Source organism: Bos taurus, chromosome 1 (assembly GCF_002263795.3).
Source record: "Bos taurus isolate L1 Dominette 01449 registration number 42190680 breed Hereford chromosome 1, ARS-UCD2.0, whole genome shotgun sequence".
Classification (NCBI taxonomy): domain Eukaryota; kingdom Metazoa; phylum Chordata; class Mammalia; order Artiodactyla; family Bovidae; genus Bos; species Bos taurus.
Window position 1 is genome coordinate 76299990 of NC_037328.1, and position 18057 is coordinate 76318046.

Here is an 18057-nt window from a genome sequence, read left to right on the forward strand (position 1 = left end):
ATCTTTATCTATATTGATATCAATATCTTCCAGTAATTTGTCCATTTCACTTAAGTTATTTAAGCGCCATGGACAGGATGTCTTACAAACAACAGAAATTTACTTCTTCTAGTTCTAGAGGCGGGAAGTCTGAGATCAGAGTGCCAGCATGCGTAAGTTCTGTGGAGGACCTCTTCATGTTTGCAGACTGTAGTCCTCTCATTACAGCCTCACATAGTAGAAAAAGAGGATGAGAAAGCTCCCTAGAGGGGCCCCTCTTAGAAAAACAATAACCCCATTCATGAGGGCTCCACCTTTACAACATAATCATAAGACCCACCTCATAATATCATCATGTTTGGGGTAACGATTTCAACATATAAATTTGGAGGGACATAAACAGCCATTGCTGTTGTCAAGGTGCTCATAATATTATCTTGAACTGATCCTTTTCATATTTGAGGAAAGTGGTATCCATCTGCCATTCCTAGTATTTTGAACTTCTCTCTTCTTATTATCCATCTCCCTAGTAATATGTCATTTTTATCTCTCTCTCTTTTTTTTAAATCAGCTTTTGTTTGATTAATCAATGGCCTTGCACACACCCTGATCCTTACTAGCAACCCTGCCCTCAAACTACTTCTCTAAGACTCCTCACAAAATTCCCTCAGGCTGGGACACACAGTTATTGAAGGGCACAAGCCCCTGTGTCCTCCTTTGCCTAGCAAAGCAATAAAACTATTCTTTGCTTCACCCAAGACTCTGTCGCTGAGATATGATTCAACACCATTCAAAACTCAGTGGAGGCTGAGTTTTCGCCATCAATATGGACAAGTAAATTTTCAATGCTCCCACTTTTTTGCTGTAAAATGGAGATAAGTATACAACAACCCTGGAGAAGGAGATGGCAACTCACTCCAGTATTCTTGCCTGGGACATCCTATGGACAGAGCCTGGTGGGCTATAGTCCATGAGGTCACAAAAATCTTAAACAACTAAACAACAACATATAACAACCCTATGGGAGTATTGGTTGAATTAAGCAAATTAATACTTGATTGGATTGCTGGTGTGCCCACTGGTTTCTGTGACTGGTGCCTGAGGAAGGCAGGAGGTGTTTTCCACCTGAACTTCTGAGTGTCTCTCAATGGGAGTGGGAAGTCTCAAGCCTTCTTGGGGTGAAAATGTTTTTGTGAGCAGAGTTTGTTGTACTGGGATTTCCTGCAAGGGTGGTTGAACAAAAGACACTGTTGTGGTGGGATTTCCTCCTACCAGTACTCCTCCTCTCCTACTCCAGTGTCTCTGAGCAAGGGAGTGATTCTCAGGAACAAAAAAGCTTTCTGGGTTTGACTGCTTATTCTGGCAGGGTTCCATTTGCTGGTACTGTTCAACTGACCACATCATTCTTACTTTAAGAAGGGAATCTCAGGCCCACAGGAATAAAACAGTCTTCCCTTGTTGCAAATCACTTACGGCGACAGCATCTTTTTTAGCTGTTGCTGCCCAGCTGTCCAGTATCTCCTGCTGGAGGAGAGTGTCAGATTTGTCTTGGAAGAACGATTCCCCCGGTTGCTTACTGTCCTCCTTGTTCCTGGTGCCATACTAATGTGGCGTTGTCACTGAACTCCTGTTCAATCATAGAAAGAAATGAGCCAACTTGAGCTGCTTTCTGTTGCACGAGTTGGAGGCTGGGAAACTTCTGGGTCCACTCCGAGTGTGGGGTGTGTGTATGTGAGTGTGTGGGAGGGTGGTCATAAGTCTTCCCGTCATTCATTAAGTTGCCCAATCAGTCCTGGGGTACCATATTATTTGGCTTTCCTCTTACTACCCTTCAGTATTCTCCTTTAGTTCTTACATTATATCCAGGGTTTTAGTTTTACTTATTAGGGAGGAGCAGAGAGAAATGGGTACATTCAATCTCATCCAGCAAGAAGTTGTGGATTATTTTTGACCATTAAGATTGCTTAAAAATAATATGAAGTGAATGGCCAATTTCAAATTTTAATCAAAATCTTCTTGCAATTTAGTGGAAATATCATATACAGTTTAAAACAAATACTGGACCCAGTAAATTTTAGTTGGGGTTACTGTTCATGATGTTAGTCACTCTGTTCTTCATAAGCTTTTATAGTCCATTTACTCTCTCACTAATTTATCAACTTGCTCTAATTTGTGATGTACCAAACAAGTGTAATAACTCCTTGTATTATAACAAGAAGAGAACACAAAAATCTCCTTTATTCTTGGTTGCTCCCATTCAATCTTTTGACAATTAAAGATTTACACTGTAATTAATAATGTAAAATTCTGACAGTGATATACAAAGTCAATTAAGATGTGTATCTCATCTTTTAAAATAAAGAGTAGGATAAGAGTAAAATATATTCCCACTAGAAAGAGTGCATGATTTATTTTGAGTACATACAAGTGTTTCAAAACACTGGGTACCTGGCCAAAGATACATTGTTAAAGACACATGTACACATGTGTACACACACATGCATATGACCAAATAAATATCATACAACACATAATATAGAAAAATTACATGTAACAAATAAAAATGAAAATGTTTGATATTATAATATTGTTTTTGCCTATGGGAATGAATATAAAATTAACATTAATGTGACTTCCACAACTGGTTATTATTGCTGGTTATTATTGTGGCCATAATAACCAACAAATTCAAATAAAAAATAAAATAAAACTTGAGAAAAAGTAATTAAAAATAAAGTTTCATGTATCATATTTCCATGTAAAAATATTCAAGCTGATAGATTATTTTAGTAGAAGAACAGAATTTTTATTCATTTAAAAACATTCCTTCTGGAGATTCTAAGAAATCAGGGATTTAATGAGGGAAAGATAACCATTAGAAATAAGTTAATTATTTATATCATTCTAAATTATCTCCTTCACAAAAAATGACTAAATATTAAATGTCTTGGTGTGTAGTTATTACATTATCAAAAGGTTGAGAAAATTATGCCTCTAGAGTAAAAAAAAAAACTTTTTATAAAATAAAACATTTTAAATTGGTTATTAATTCTAAAGCCAGTCATTTGATTTCATTATTCTGTCTATAAAATCAGTTAAAGGCTATTTGGAAGGAACAGGGATCAAGATAAGCTGAAGAATGATGCAATGCTAAACATCTGGATTTGTTAACATTATGATCATATTATTGATCTCATGCTAATGAAAAATACTTAATACTTCTGAAGTTTAAAATGAAAATTCCTTGATAGTTTCTGCTTTTGAATTCCAGAAGTTCTGTATTTAACAACAGTATTTTATGATTAAATGCATGTATTTTTAAATTATGCTTTGGTACAGTTTACAACATACTTTCAAAAATTTAAATATTTCAGAGGGACTTAAGGCACAGAAAGGGAACTAAGTCACAATAAACCCAAGTCAGAAACTTAAACACTATGATCTTTCAACTTCACTGCATTATTTGTTAGAGCATTTTATTTACTACATTTAAAAATAAGCATCGGTGTTTGAATATGCTTGCTAAAGTTGATCAAAATTATTTATTTATTTCTAACTGTAGAAACAGTTTGACACCCTCCTTAACAATGGATGCAATGAATAATCATTGTAAATAATATAAATATGAATTCAGCGTTTAACCATCTGACTTTGTAATTGAGGCAAATGGCAGCGGCTGACTCACAGGAGTAGCACCAAAGGCAGTAATCTCTTGCCTTCACACAAATAGCTGCCCGAAGGCAGATGGAGGTGCCAGTTGTGTCGGGCGCAGGTGATTACTGCCCAGCCTGCACACCACAAGGTTGTTTTTCTCTCCACCGGTAAACCATCCATTAACTTCCCTAAGAGCCAAAAGCAAAAGGAGAGGAATTTATGAAGTCGCTAGCCCATATGGCTGGTAGTGAGTTAATCTGTGTTTGAGCAGCAGGTAGCACGAGCCAGTCTGTCTGTTGGGGCTGTTAGTAACCCAGGGGCAGATCAGGGAACAGCAGGGAAGGGGATCAACTCAGCCTGCAAATACAGTCAGGAATGTGGCAGGAAATTATTTCTGAAAACACATTTTGCAGCATAAGGGCAGCCATCAGATGCTACATGATAATCTATCTGCACTTTGTCCACTGGTGATTATATAGTGCTGTACATGTAGGAGCAAATTTAATATGTATTTATAGATATAGCATTATCATGAGATTTTCCTTTATACAGCTTCCTGCATTAAAGTAATTATTTCAAGTGTTCCTTAAAAAATGAGATATGAAGGCAGTGAGATTCTAAAATTGTGAAAAAAAAATAGAAATTTCTTTAGATTAGCTGTATTAGTAAAGAATATGGCTTTAGTCAAAAGGTAGGACAGTAAAGGTGAGTGCTCTGAGTAACCAGGAAAAAATTGGGGTTAGATAACAGTCCTATGGTTAAAATAGCAAAATAGGAAGAAAAAAGGAAAATAATGTAAGAATTGCTTGGAAACACTAAGAGAAGGCTGAGACATGCGGAGAGTTAGATACTAAAACTTAAATAAGGAACCATGGAAATGGTAGGATGACTGAATGATGGTTATTAGTATCTTCTGCCTTCCCACCCATCCCTTCCTTCCTCTTTCGTACTTTCTTCCTTTTCATTCCCTCCTATGTCTGTCTATCTATTTAATCTATCATCTATATATGTGAATGTGAAGATTTGGTATAATTTTGTATTCACAGGCTTAAAATTAAGACATTTACAAAGATGAACTAGAGCAAAGAATATGCTTATAGTCTTTTGCTTCTTGTTCATGAAAATAAAGCAATTAACTTATTCATGCTTATTCATTATAGTCAAGCATTATTGTCATTCCTTAAAGACAGTTGAAGAGAAAGTTTGAAGACAAAATGTTCAAAGAGGAAAAAGAGGGGAAAGGGGGAATTAGATGAAGGGAGTAAAAAGGTACAGAATTTCAGTTATATAACAAATAAGTATCAGGGATATAATGTACAACATGATAAATATGGTTAATACTGTTGTGTGTTATACAGGGAAATTCTTGAGAGTAAACCTCATCACAAGGAATTTTCCCCTACTTTTTAATTTTGTATCTATATAAGATGACAAATGTCCACTATTATAGTAATCATTTCATGATGTTTGCAAGTCAAATCACTATACTATACATCATAAACTTATACAGTGCTGTGTGTAAATTATTTCATAATTTAACTGGAAGAGAAACAAAAAAAGAGGAAAAAGAAAGCTGAATTTAAATGTCCATGCACTCTCAAATCTCATATCTTTTAATTAGATTGTTTCAGATCTGATCAGTCGCTCAGTCGTGTCCGACTCTTTGCAACCCCATGAATCGCAGCACGCCAGACCTCCCCGTCCATCACCAACTCCCGGAGTTCACTCAGACTCATGTTCATCGAGTCAGTGATGCCATCCAGCCATCTCATCCTGTGTCGTCCCCTTCTCCTCCTACCCCCAATCCCTCCCAGCATCAGAGTCTTTTCCTATGAGTCAACTCTTCACATGAGGTGGCCAAAGTACTGGAGTTTCAGCTTTAGCATCATTCCTTCCAAAGAAATCCCAGGGCTGATCTCCTTCAGAATGGACTGGTTGGATCTCTTTGCAGTCCAAGGGATTCTCAAGAGTCTTCTCCAACACCACAGTTCAAAAGCATCAATTCTTTGGTGCTCAGCTTTCCTCACAGTCCAGCTCTCACATCCATACATGACCACAGGAAAAATCATAGCCTTGACTAGACGAACCTTTTTTGGCAAAGCAATGTCTCTATTTTTGAATATGCTATCTAGGTTGGTCATAACTTTCCTTCCAAGGAGTAAGCGTCTTTAATTTCATGGCTGCAATCACCATCTGCAGTGATTTTGGAGACCCAAAAAATAAAGTCTGACACTGTTTCCACTGTTTCCCCATCTATTTCCCATGAAGTGATGGGACCAGATGCCATGATCTTCATTTTCTGAATGTTGAGCTTTAAGCCAACTTTTTCACTCTCCACTTTCACCTTCATCAAGAGGCTTTTTAGTTCCTCTTCACTTTCTGCCATAAGGGTGGTGTCATCTGCATATCTGAGTTTATTGATATTTCTCCCGGCAATCTTGATTCCAGCTTGTGTTTCTTCCAGCCCAGCATTTCTCATGATGTACTCTGCATATAAGTTAAATAAACAGGGTGACAATATACAGCCTTGATGTACTCCTTTTCCTATTTGGAACCAGTCTGTTGTTCCATGTCCAGTTCTAACTGTTGATTGTTTATATCAAATTAGTCAGTCTTAAAGGGAATCAACCCTGAATACTCATTGGAAGGACTGATGCTGAAGATGAAGCTCCAGTATTTTGGTCACCTGATGTGAACAGTTGATTCATTGGAAAAGTCCTTGATGCTGGGAAAGATTGAGGGCAGAAAGAGAAGAGGGCATCAGAGGATGAGATGGCTGGATGGCATCACTGATGCAATGGACATGAACTTGGGCAAACTCTGGGAGATGGAAAGGAACAGGGGGCCTTTGCACTCCATGGGGTTGCAAAGAGTTGGATATGACCAAGTGACTGAAAAAGAGAACATAGTAACTTCAAATCCTCACTAGTATCCCTGTTTCAATTAATATTTATAAGAATTACAGTCAAGTTTCGAATGTAGACTTCAAGACAGAGAAGAAAAAAATATTTTATTTTATTTTCTCCTTCCTTTAGGGAAAGAATTAGTTGAAGACCTATTATGTATAGTATAATAGACCCAACCAAATACTGCAAGAGATACAAAAATAATAAGTTATTACTAGCCATTGTACAATTCATACATGAAGTAAATGTCATTCCTAATGATCTTGGAGAGAGAGCAGTGAGCAGTTCTGAAGAGATATCTTAGTTTCCTGCCTAGGAATTGAACCTATGTAGCCAAAATGAAAACCAGGAATGCTAGCCACTACACCATCAGGGGTTAAAGTCTAGAAGTGACATGACTCTGACTCTTTCCCCATTTGAAAGCAAACATGTTTCAAGGAGGCAAAAATTGTACAAACAGGTACAAAGTTTATTATTAGAGACACTGTAAGGTGTGAGAGAGCACACAGAGAAGCAGTTTGTTTATTGAAGTTAGAAGCAAGGCAGAAATACACACCCAGAGAGAAAGGGTATGAGTGTTCTTTCTAATGATGAGGAACTCAGTAAAGAGGTGATTTAAATCACTTATATGGGCTTCAGTGGTAAAGAATCCTTCTGCAAAGCAGGAGACGCAGGTTCAATCCATGGGTCAAGAAGATCCCCTGGAGAGGAAATGGCAGTGCAGTCCAGTATTCTTGCCTGGGAAATCGCATGGACAGAGGAGCCTGGTGGGATACAGTCCACGGAGTCCAACACAAAAGAGCTGGACATGACTTAGAGGCTGAGCACAAAGCACGAAATCACTTATATAGGACAGTTCTTCTGGGTCTCTGATTGGCCAAAGATATTACCTTGACCTCAAGAGCGGTCATCTTATCTCTTTACCTCAGCAGAGCTCAGCTTCCGTGACTAGCTTTGTTCTTGAAGTATCTGGGTGAAAACAAGATTTAATTTTACACTTGGCAAACCAGTTGTTCAGCCCAGGGGTCCATCCGTCTCTTAACTCACTGTGACGTTCACAATACTTAATATGATTACTCAGAAGAAATATTTTCAGAAAGCTAAAAGTTCTATTTGTTTTTAATAACCTTTTGTATGCTAGAAACTTATGCTGACCTCAAAGATCTTCAAGAACATAAATATTGAACAAGTATAAAGTTTCAGTTATGCAAGCTGATTAAATTCTGGAGATTTGCTGTCCAACATTGTGCCTATAGTTAACAGTACTGTATTGAACAATTAAAAGTTTGTTAAGAGGATAATTTTTATGTTAAGTATTTTTGCTCATAATTAAAAAAAAAATTCTCGAGAGAGGGAAAGAATTGATCAGGAAGATCAAGTCTATGCCCTATGGTCAAAATGCAGCATCATCTTCCGTTTTCTGAGGCTTGTGACCATTAGTTTCAGTTTACTGCATCTCAACTTCTGTTCAGTCATAGCTAAAATTCCAAAACTAAAATATTTACTATTTTTATGACTCTATGATTTGACTCTAGTAATAGGGTTTGGGCATTTCTACAAGTGGCATTATTCTATTTTCTTTGTAGAAACATGGAAAGTGAATTCTTGTTAATTCTGGCACAAAGTATTTGCTGAGATATTTTTTGACTGACTGAATGTATGAATGAGTGAGCCAATAAATTATACCTTATAATCATCCACTAACATGTACTTAATTCTGGGTACTCTTGGGCATAGACCTCAGAGACCAAGTCAGGTTTTCTTCTCTCTGTTTCTAATTGGAATAAACCTCTAAATAAATTTCTTAGAGTGATCAAAAAAGGCATTTGAGCTGGGCCTTGGAGTTCTCAGTTAAGAAGGAATGGAGTGAAGTAGAAGTATTCCAGGTCAATAATATATCAAACACTGAGGTATAAAGGGAAAAATACCAGACTGCGCCTAGGTGGACAGTGCAGAGTAGTATAAAACCTAATTCTGTTTTTATGTAGTTTTGAAATTATACCATTGAGCCCCTGAAATATGAAGTTCACATTAACATTAATTCTGCCAAAGATTTTATGAGTGAGAAGGCAGCAAGCCCTGAAAGTGATGATTTAGAAGAAGTTTGATGATTCTTAATGGTCATGTGAAGAGCTGACTCATTGGAAAAGACTCTGATGCTGGGAGGGATTGGGAGCAGGAGGAGAAGGGGACGACAGAGGATGAGATGGCTGGATGGCATCACCCACTCGACGGACGTGAGTCTGAGTGAACTCCGGGAGTTGGTGATGGACAGGGAGGCCTGGTGTGCTGTGATTCATGGGGTCGCAAAGAGTTGGACACGACTGAGCAACTGAACTGAACTGAACTGAACTGAATGGTTAAGGAAAAGGTGAGCAACAAGGACCTCAGCTGGAAATATGTGTCTACCAAAAAACTCTGTGGTGGTAATTATATGTATTTTTAGTAATGTTTAGTAAGATTTATATAAGTTTCATATAGTATTTAAAGAGTTTTTCTATATTGAAGGAGCTTATATTTTGTTAAGTAGGAGGAATTTGTATTTTATTAGCAAAATACTCTATCTATATGTATATACATATACAAATATAATGATTTACAGATTACTTAGCAATTTCATATTTACCACTCCATTTTAATTTTATAATAATTTAAAAAAAAAAATCACAGTAACTCTCTAATAGGCTCAATTTTATTATAAAAGGCCAGAAATTGTTTTATAAAAACAATTAAACACTGGTGTATTCACTTACTTCATTGATTTTTAAAGTTTTCATCCAAGTAATACATGGACATGTTTAAAAGCAACAGCACTGTGCCCCAATCCCACACCAAATTCTTAAAGGCAAAGATTTCTAGCTTATTTTTATTGTTTATTATATTAATTACCTCCATAAAAACTATGTATGCACAACTGTTCTTTGTTTTATGAAAATGTGTTCAATGTCTATGGTTTTCCTTCTATAAAAAAGATTTAGTATATTTAAACCACCTTCTCATCTCCTCTTCTCATGTACTTCTAATGTAGCTATATCACTATTTATTCTTTTGGCTACATTTTTATCATTAGGAAGTATTCAGTTCAGTTCAGTTCAGTTGTTCAGTTGTGCTGACTCTTTGCAACTCCATGGACCGCAGCACGCCAGACCTTCCTGTCCATCACCAACTCTGGGAGCTTACTCAAATTCATGTCCATCCAGTCAGTGATGCCATCCAACCATCTCATCCTATGTCATCCCCTTCTCCTCCTGCCTTCAATCTTTCCCAGCATGAGGGTCTTTTCAAATGAGTCAGCTCTTCATATTAGGTGGCCAAAGTATTGGAGTTTCAGCTTCAACATATTAAAGATATGCAAAATAGACCACAAATTAGTATATCAAATATATATGTGACCACTACACAGCTTAACAAATAAAATATTGACAATACATTGAAATCTTCTGTATAAACCTTATAATAACAGTCTCCTTCTTTCTTCCCTCATGGTAACCACGTCTTAAATTTTGCATTTGTTATTCTCATATGAATATTTTTATTAATACCTATACATCATCTTCGGAGAAGGCAATGGCACCCCACTCCAGCACTTTTGCCTGGAAAATCCCATGGACGGAGGAGCCTGGTGGGCTGCAGTCCATGGGGTTGCTAGAGTCGGACACGACTGAGCGACTTCACTTTCACTTTTCACTTTCATGCATTGCAGAAGGAAATGGCAACCCACTCCAGTGTTCTTGCCTGGAGAATCCCAAGGACAGGGGAGCCTGGTGGGCTGCCGTCTATGGGGTCGCACAGAGTCGGACACGACTGAAGTGACTTAGCAGCAGTAGCAGTAGCATACATCATCTTATTCAAAAGTCATCTGCATTTTGGAATTTAGAACTTTTGGCATTTTAAAAATTGTACCTTTATAGATACTACATATTACATGACACTCCTTGAAGAGTCTGGAGCAAACCCTACAGTCAAAATATTTTAATATTTCTATAAGAAAAGGTATAGCTATCCATAATAAATATGTTAAAGTTTATAAATAGCTTCATGTTATTTTGGTCATATTTTATCATCAAGTGAGTTAAGAGTAAGTAAAATTTTGTAGCCAGTTGATTTAGAGGAAAACAAACTTCTGATTTTCAGAGCTTTAAAGATTTTGGAATTAATAAATATAATATTATGAACTTGTATTAATGAATGTATTTATTAATAAATTACTAATGCATTTATTCTTCTCCTCAGCCCATGAAGTGAGGATACCAGCACCCCTCCAATTCTCATGGTTTTCCCAATTTCCCACCTCCCCTGCCCTCTCTGGTTTGGTGACACTTGAATTCTGTATAATCATAAGTGTGTTTGCATTTCCATGTCTATAGGTGAATTCTAAAAGTGGCATCTGAATAGAATGTTTTTCATTGCTTTGATTATGTGAATATGGATCATGCAGAGCAGTGATCACATCCATGATCCTATCATTTTTAAGTATATCTTGTTTCATTGAGAAATATATTCTTAACTTCATCCAAACTTTCCATCCAAATATGTTTCCCATCAGCTCCCTATGATTCTTGAAACTCTATCAGATTAAAAATTGACCCCTTCCTTGCTGCTGCTGCCTTTTTTGTGTGAGGCAAACTCCTCTGTGCAATTTTAACTTTGTTTCTAGTTTCCCCTGACATCTGTACCTACTCCTCCATCTGCATTTAGAAACTTATTGAAATATCTCATTTACTAATGACCCTGAGTTGTATTTTTCTATTTATGTTGTGCCGTGTTGTGCTGAGTCGCTCAGTCATGTCCAACTCTTTGTGACCCCATGGACTATAATCCACCAAACTCCTCTGTCCATGGGGATTCTTCATGCAAGGATACTGGAGTGGGTTGCCATGCCTTCTTCCAGGGGATTGTCCCAACCCAGAGACTGAACCCAGGTCTCCTACATTGCAGGCAGATTGTTTACCATCTGAGCCACCAGGGCAACCCAAGAATACTAGAGTGGGTAGCCTATCCCTTCTTCAGGGGATCTTTCTGACCCAGCAATCAAACTGGGATCTCTTGCATTGCAGGCGGATTCTTTACCAGCTGAGCTCCCAGGGAAGTCCAATACCTATATAGAAAAATAATGTTTTCTATATATAAAAATCACTATTATTTTATGGTGGTGTCTGAAAAGAGAGAAAATAAATTTATATTGATAGCTTACTATTTCTAATAAGAATTTCTAAATGACCAAAACTGTAGAGGATCATATTACCCAGGAGTAAGATGCCAAGGTACAGGGCTCAAAACAATAGTTTAGATTTTTAAGTGTTGGGGAATTTAATACAGTAAACAATAAAAGTACAATAAAAATGAAGATGCACTTTGAAAATATGGGTAAATGAAAATTATTTCTACTTTCTCATAGATAAATTAAAACTTGAAACTGATTCTTGATTCTAGGGTTATTTTATTTTGACACAATATAAGAAAGCACAAGTATATAATTAAGAAAATAAAAGTATAAAATAAATGAATTCAGTAAAAAAAAAAAATCATAGTTACACATTTCCATTGGTGATTTGGAGTGAAGGCAGAATTTCTGAGTTCCTAACTACACAGCTAAGTTAATTTAAATAGGTAACTTAGAGGAGGCTATTCAGAAAACATTAATTTAAGAAGTAAAGGAGTTGCTGTTGACATCTCACTCACATTCTCTTATCTTCCCGCTCAGTGTATACCTGCTCCACTTACAGAATGTGTACATCTTTATCAGAGAGCTAAAGCCTCTTTGTTCAACCATTCAGCAGTTCAGAAATGCAAGTGTGATGGAAATTGATACGTAAATCTTTCAGCTTCTGTTAGGGACTGCATGTTTGCGTCCTTTCAAAATTCATAATGTTGAAGCCTTAACTTCCAGTGTGATTGTATTTGGAAATGGGACCTTTGAGGAGGTGATAGAAGTTGAGTGAGATCTAATCTGATAGACACAGTGCTTTGATAACAAGAGGAAGAGATGGCAGAGATCTCTTTCAGCCTACGCTCAAAAGAAAGGCCATATGAGGACAGAGTAGCCATCTGCAAGCCAGGAAGAAAGCTTTCACCAGAAACTGAACCCTGCGTGAACCTTGACTTCGGGCTTCCTAGCTTCCAGAACTGCAACAAACAAATGTGTGATGTTTAAGCCACTAGTCTTGTTACCATGGTTCAGTGGTAAGGAGTCTGCCTGCCAGTGCAGGAGACACAGGAGATATGGATTCCATGCCTGGATAGGAAAGACCCCCTGGAGGAGGAAATGGCAACCCACTATAGTATTCTTGCCTGGGAAATTCCATGGGCAGAGGAGGTTGGCAGGCTGCAGTCCATGGAGTCAACTAAGCACATAGCACATATCTACATACATTTTGTTATTATCTTCTATCAGTTTGAGCCAGTCCCTTGAGAGGTATGTGTTCCATGCTGATTATCAGTTTCTCCACTGAGACTGTTTACATTGGGCTTGGAGACTTATGTTTTGTTGGCCACTGTCAGCCTCGTAGGCTGCAGTCTATGGGGTCGCTAAGTCAGACATGACTGAGCGACTTCACTTTTACTTTTCACTTTCATGCATTGGAGAAGGAAATGGCAACCCACTCCAATGTTCTTGCCTGGAGAATCCCAGGGACAGGGGAGCCTGGTGGGCTGCCATCTATGGGGTTGCACAGAGTCGGACACGACTGAAGCTACTTAGCAGCAGCAGCAGCAGCAGTAACCCACATCACTATTTCCTTCAACTCCCCTTTCACTCTAATTTTTATCTGAGGTTCTGCTTTTGGAGTAACCCAAACGAGGACAAGAATCATACACACAGTTCAGGTCTTTTGAAATTGTTAATGCTTGTGAAGGCTTAGGGATTAGGGGGTTGGGCAAGGACAGAGGAGGCAGGCAAGAAGACTTTAGCTTTAGCTTACTTTATCCATATGCCTTATTTCCAAAGGCCTCAAAAGTAAATAGCGTTTTAAAAAAGCCATACCCCATTATTCCTCAATGTCCAGGTCCTAAGGAGTAAATTATTTTTCTCTCTTTTAGGGCTTTGGAATGGGAAATGCAACAAGAAGTCTAACATAAATTGTATTTAACAAGAAAGATGGAAAATAACCATCTTTGATGCAAAAAGGTATTGTCCAGTTGAATAATAATGTTATTTTATATTCACAGAGAAAGACAGTTTTAGGGGTAGAGAAATATATGATTTTAATAATGCCCGAAATACTGAATGTGCTGGAGTTTTTATAAAGATAGATCTTTGAATTTATGTCAATGAATTGCTTGGATAAATTCTATCAAAAATATAAGTCACTGAGTGGAACCTCTCAATTTATCAACCAGTTTATCTCTATATGGTTAAGGAATGACCCAGGTAAAGAAGCAGCCAATACATCATGCTTGCCTTTCTAACTGAAATCCAGGCTTTGTTTCTTGTCCTTGGATCATCTATCTCTATATCTTCTTAGTCTTTCTCAGGAATAGCACCTTCTTTCCTTAATTACTCTTTTGCTTCTTCTACTCGCCTTTCTTCCAGATTGCTTACCTTAGAATCAGTACTTGAGTAATTCATACTTGAGAAAGAAAAGAAAGATAAGCGCTAAGTCGTGTCTGACTTGCGAACCCATGGACTGTAGACTGCCAGGCTCCTCTGTCCAGGGGATTCTCCAGGCAAGAATACTGGAGTGGGCTGCCATTTCCTTCTCCAAGGGATCTTCCCAACCCAGGAATCAAACCCAGGTATCCTGCATTGTAGGCAGATTCTTTACCAACTGAGCTATGCGGGAAGCCCTCTCATACTTTGAGAGTCAAATGGAAACTTTCATTTGTGGGATTCCAAGTGCTATTTAAAAATTTTCCATTAAAATTATCCAAGGCCTTCCTAATTACATTGGTTACAGGGTTTTATTTGATAAAATACCACTATTCAAAAGAAGCAAATAGAAAGAAGGCTATTTGGCTGGTTATTGACAATAAGAGCCTGTTGTCTGTGTTCAAGACTAGTAATAATCTACTGTTATAGAGTTTATTAATTCCACTAAAGCCTTTAATATAAGCTCATATTAATTGTATCTTTAAGCTTCATTCCTCAGCTTAGCAATGCTGAAATTTCCTAATTGGAATCTGGGCTGTAATTATAATTTACTTAGCTGGAATTTATGAAGTATGTTGCCTCTCATAATTCTTAAAGTTGAATCCCAAGTCAAAACTTTTGAAAAAAAAAAACTTTTGAAAGAGAGGCATGAGGCAGGCTGACCTATACTTGGAGGATGCTGTCATTTTATATGTAATAACATATTATTTTATATGTATTATAAAATAATACATTTTATATGTAATATATGAAGATATGGGCATTGGGTATTTATATTCTTGTGATGCTGTCTGTGTGAGTAAATGTTCCTTTTCAAATTTATTAAGAAAAAAAGCTTATGAATTCAGTAACTAAAAGTTGGGAAGATTCTTAAAAATGTTCAAAATGTGGGACTTACCTGGCAGCCCAGTCTATGCAGGTTTGATCCTTGGTTGGGAAATAGGATCCCACAGGCTGTGGTGTGACCAAAAAAAAAAAAGTTCAAAATGTAAAATTTTTTGGAGAAGAGCTCCTTTTGTTTATTTTATACTTCTTCACAATCACCTTATACATTATTTTTTTCAGATGAGGAAAATACCAGCAAGGACTCAGACAAAAATATTTTAAATCAAACTGACATGTGTGCTTCACCATCAGCATGTAAGAAGTTGAAGTCAATAGCACGAACTGTTTCTAGAAAATGCATTTATCACTGATAGAGTTGTGTTAGATGCATCATGATGCTAAAAATTTCATGTCACAGATTTGACCTCTATAAAGGTATCTGCTGGCTTCTCCCAATCGTATTATTCAAAACATAGGCTAGTTAAGATAGTGATATTCTTGTGGCAAAGAACCATGATTATAATTCAAAGAACAAGCATTTCTGACAGTAGATTAGAAATTTTCTCCAAGTGAAAGGATACTAAAGTTAGCTAATTTGATTATCTTAAATGATATTTATATAATCCCATCAAGACCATCCCAATGGAAAGATGTGCAAAAAAGCAAAATGGCTGTCTGGGGAGGCCTTACAAATAGCTGTGAAAAGAATAGAAGTGAAAAGCAAAGGAGAAAAGGAAAGATATAAACATCTGAATGCAGAGTTCCAAAGAATAGCAAGAAGAGATAAGAAAGCCTTCTTCAGTGATCAATGCAAAGAAATAGAGGAAAACAACAGAATGGGAAAGACTAGAGATTTCTTCAAGAAAATCAGAGATACCAAAGGAACATTTCATGCAAAGATGGGCTCAATAAAGGACAGAAATGGTATGGACCTAACAGAAGCAGAAAATATTAAGACTAGATGGCAAGAATACACAGAAGAACTGTACAAAAAAGATCTTCATGACCCAGATAATCACGATGGTGTGATCACTGACCTAGAGCCAGACATCCTGGAATGTGAAGTCAAGTGGGCCTTAGAAAGCATCACTATGAACAAAGCTAGTGGAGGTGATGGAATTCCAGTTGAGCTATTCCAAATCCTGAAAGATGATGCTGTGAAAGTGCTGCACTCAATATGCCAGCAAATTTGGAATACTCAGCAGTGGCCACAGGACTGGAAAAGGTCAGTTTTCATTCCAATCCCAAAGAAAGGCAATGCCAAAGAATGCTCAAACTACTGCACAATTGCACCCATCTCACATGCTAGTAAAGTAATTCTCAAAATTCTCCAAGCCAGGCTTCAGCAATATGTGAACCGTGAACTTCCTGATGTTCAAGCTGGTTTTAGAAAAGGCAGAGGAACCAGAGATCAAATTGCCAACATCTGCTGGATCATGGAAAAAGCAAGAGAGTTCCAGAAAAACATCTATTTCTACTTTATTGACTATGTCAAAGCCTTTGACTGTGTGGATCACAATAAACTGTGGAAAATTCTGAAAGAGATGGGAATACCAGACCACCTGATCTGCCTCTTGAGAAATTTGTATGCAGTTCAGGAAGCAACAGTTAGAACTGGACAGGGAACAACAGACTGGTTCTAAATAGGGAAAGGAGTACATCAAGGCTGTATATTGTCACCCTGTTTATTTAACTTATATACAGAATACATCATGAGAAACGTTGGGCTGGAAGAAGCACAAGCTGGAATCAAGATTGCCGGGAGAAATATCAATAACCTCAGATATGCAAATGACACCACCCTTATGGCAGGAAGTGAAGAGGAACTAAAAAGCCTCTTGATGAAAGTGAAAGTGGAGAGTGAAAAAGTTGGCTTAAAGCTCAACATTCAGAAAATGAAGATCATGGCATCCGGTCCCACCACTTCATGGGAAATAGATGGGGAAACAATGTCAGACTTTATTTTTCTGGGCTCCAAAATCACTACAGATGGTGACTGCAGTCATGAAATTAAAAGATGCTTACTCCTTGGAAGAAAAGTTATGACCAATCTAGATAGCATATTCAAAAGCAGAGACATTACTTTGCCAACAAAGGTCCGTCTAGTCAAGGCTATGGTTTTTCCTGTGGTCATGTATGGATGTGAGAGTTGGACTTTGAAGAAGGCTGAGCGCCGAAGAATTGATGCTTTTGAACTGTGGTGTTGGAGAAGACACTTGAGAGTCCCTTGGACAGAGATCCAACCTGTCCATTCTGAAGGAGATGAGCCCTGGGATTTCTTTGGAAGGAATGATGCTAAAGCTGAAACTCCAGTACTTTGGCCACCTCATGCGAAGAGTTGACTCATTGGAAAAGACTCTGATGCTGGGAGGGATTGGGGGCAGGAGGAGAAGGGGATGACAGAGGATGAGATGGCTGGATGGCATCACTGACTCGATGGACATGAGTCTGAGTGAACTCCGGGAGTTGGTGATGGACAGGGAGTCCTGGCGTGCTGCGATTCATGGGGTCGCAAAGAGTTGGACACGACTGAGCGACTGATCTGACCTGATCTGATCTGATCTGAGTGTGTAAATGATAAATACATGGAGAATATACCATAGGTACATTCAGAACTATACATTTAAAGAAAGTGAAAGTGAAGTCGCTCAGTCATGTCCGACTCTTTGCAACTCCATGTACTGTAGTCTACCAGGCTACTCCATCCATGGCATTTTCCCGGCAAGATTATTTGAGTGGGTTGTCATTTCCTTCTCCAGGAGATCTTCATGACCCAGGGATTGAACCCGGGTCTCCCTCATTGTAGGCAGACACCTTACCATCTGAGCCAACAGGAAAGCAAATGGCAAAATCTGAATAGGATCGAGATATTGTTTTATATAGCTTACTTTCTCTTACTTTAGAATTATGGGATGGGGAAGAGAGCAAATACTGGCTTCTGGTTTAAAATGTATGGGCAATTCAAGCTTGGTATACTTTTCTGTTATTGCTGCCATCCATAATAGTAACTATAGTTTACTGAAGATAATGATAGACCAAGCTTTAAGCAAAACACATTACCTAATTCTCATGTTCTTGAGCAACAAGTAAAGAAGGTAGAGTTCA

At 37.8% G+C, this 18057-nt stretch overlaps 1 long non-coding RNA gene across 1 annotated transcript in view; it reads left to right on the forward strand.

Moving 5' to 3' along the window:
- The window catches only part of LOC132346267 (uncharacterized), a 32162-nt gene extending 16404 nt beyond the window's left edge, over positions 1 to 15758 (forward strand). The window contains exons 2-3 of the long non-coding RNA XR_009496052.1: positions 13578 to 13665; positions 15193 to 15758. This is a non-coding gene — a long non-coding RNA (uncharacterized lncRNA). The remainder of the gene's footprint in view (positions 1 to 13577; positions 13666 to 15192) is intronic.
- The last annotated feature ends 2299 nt before the right edge of the window (positions 15759 to 18057 follow it).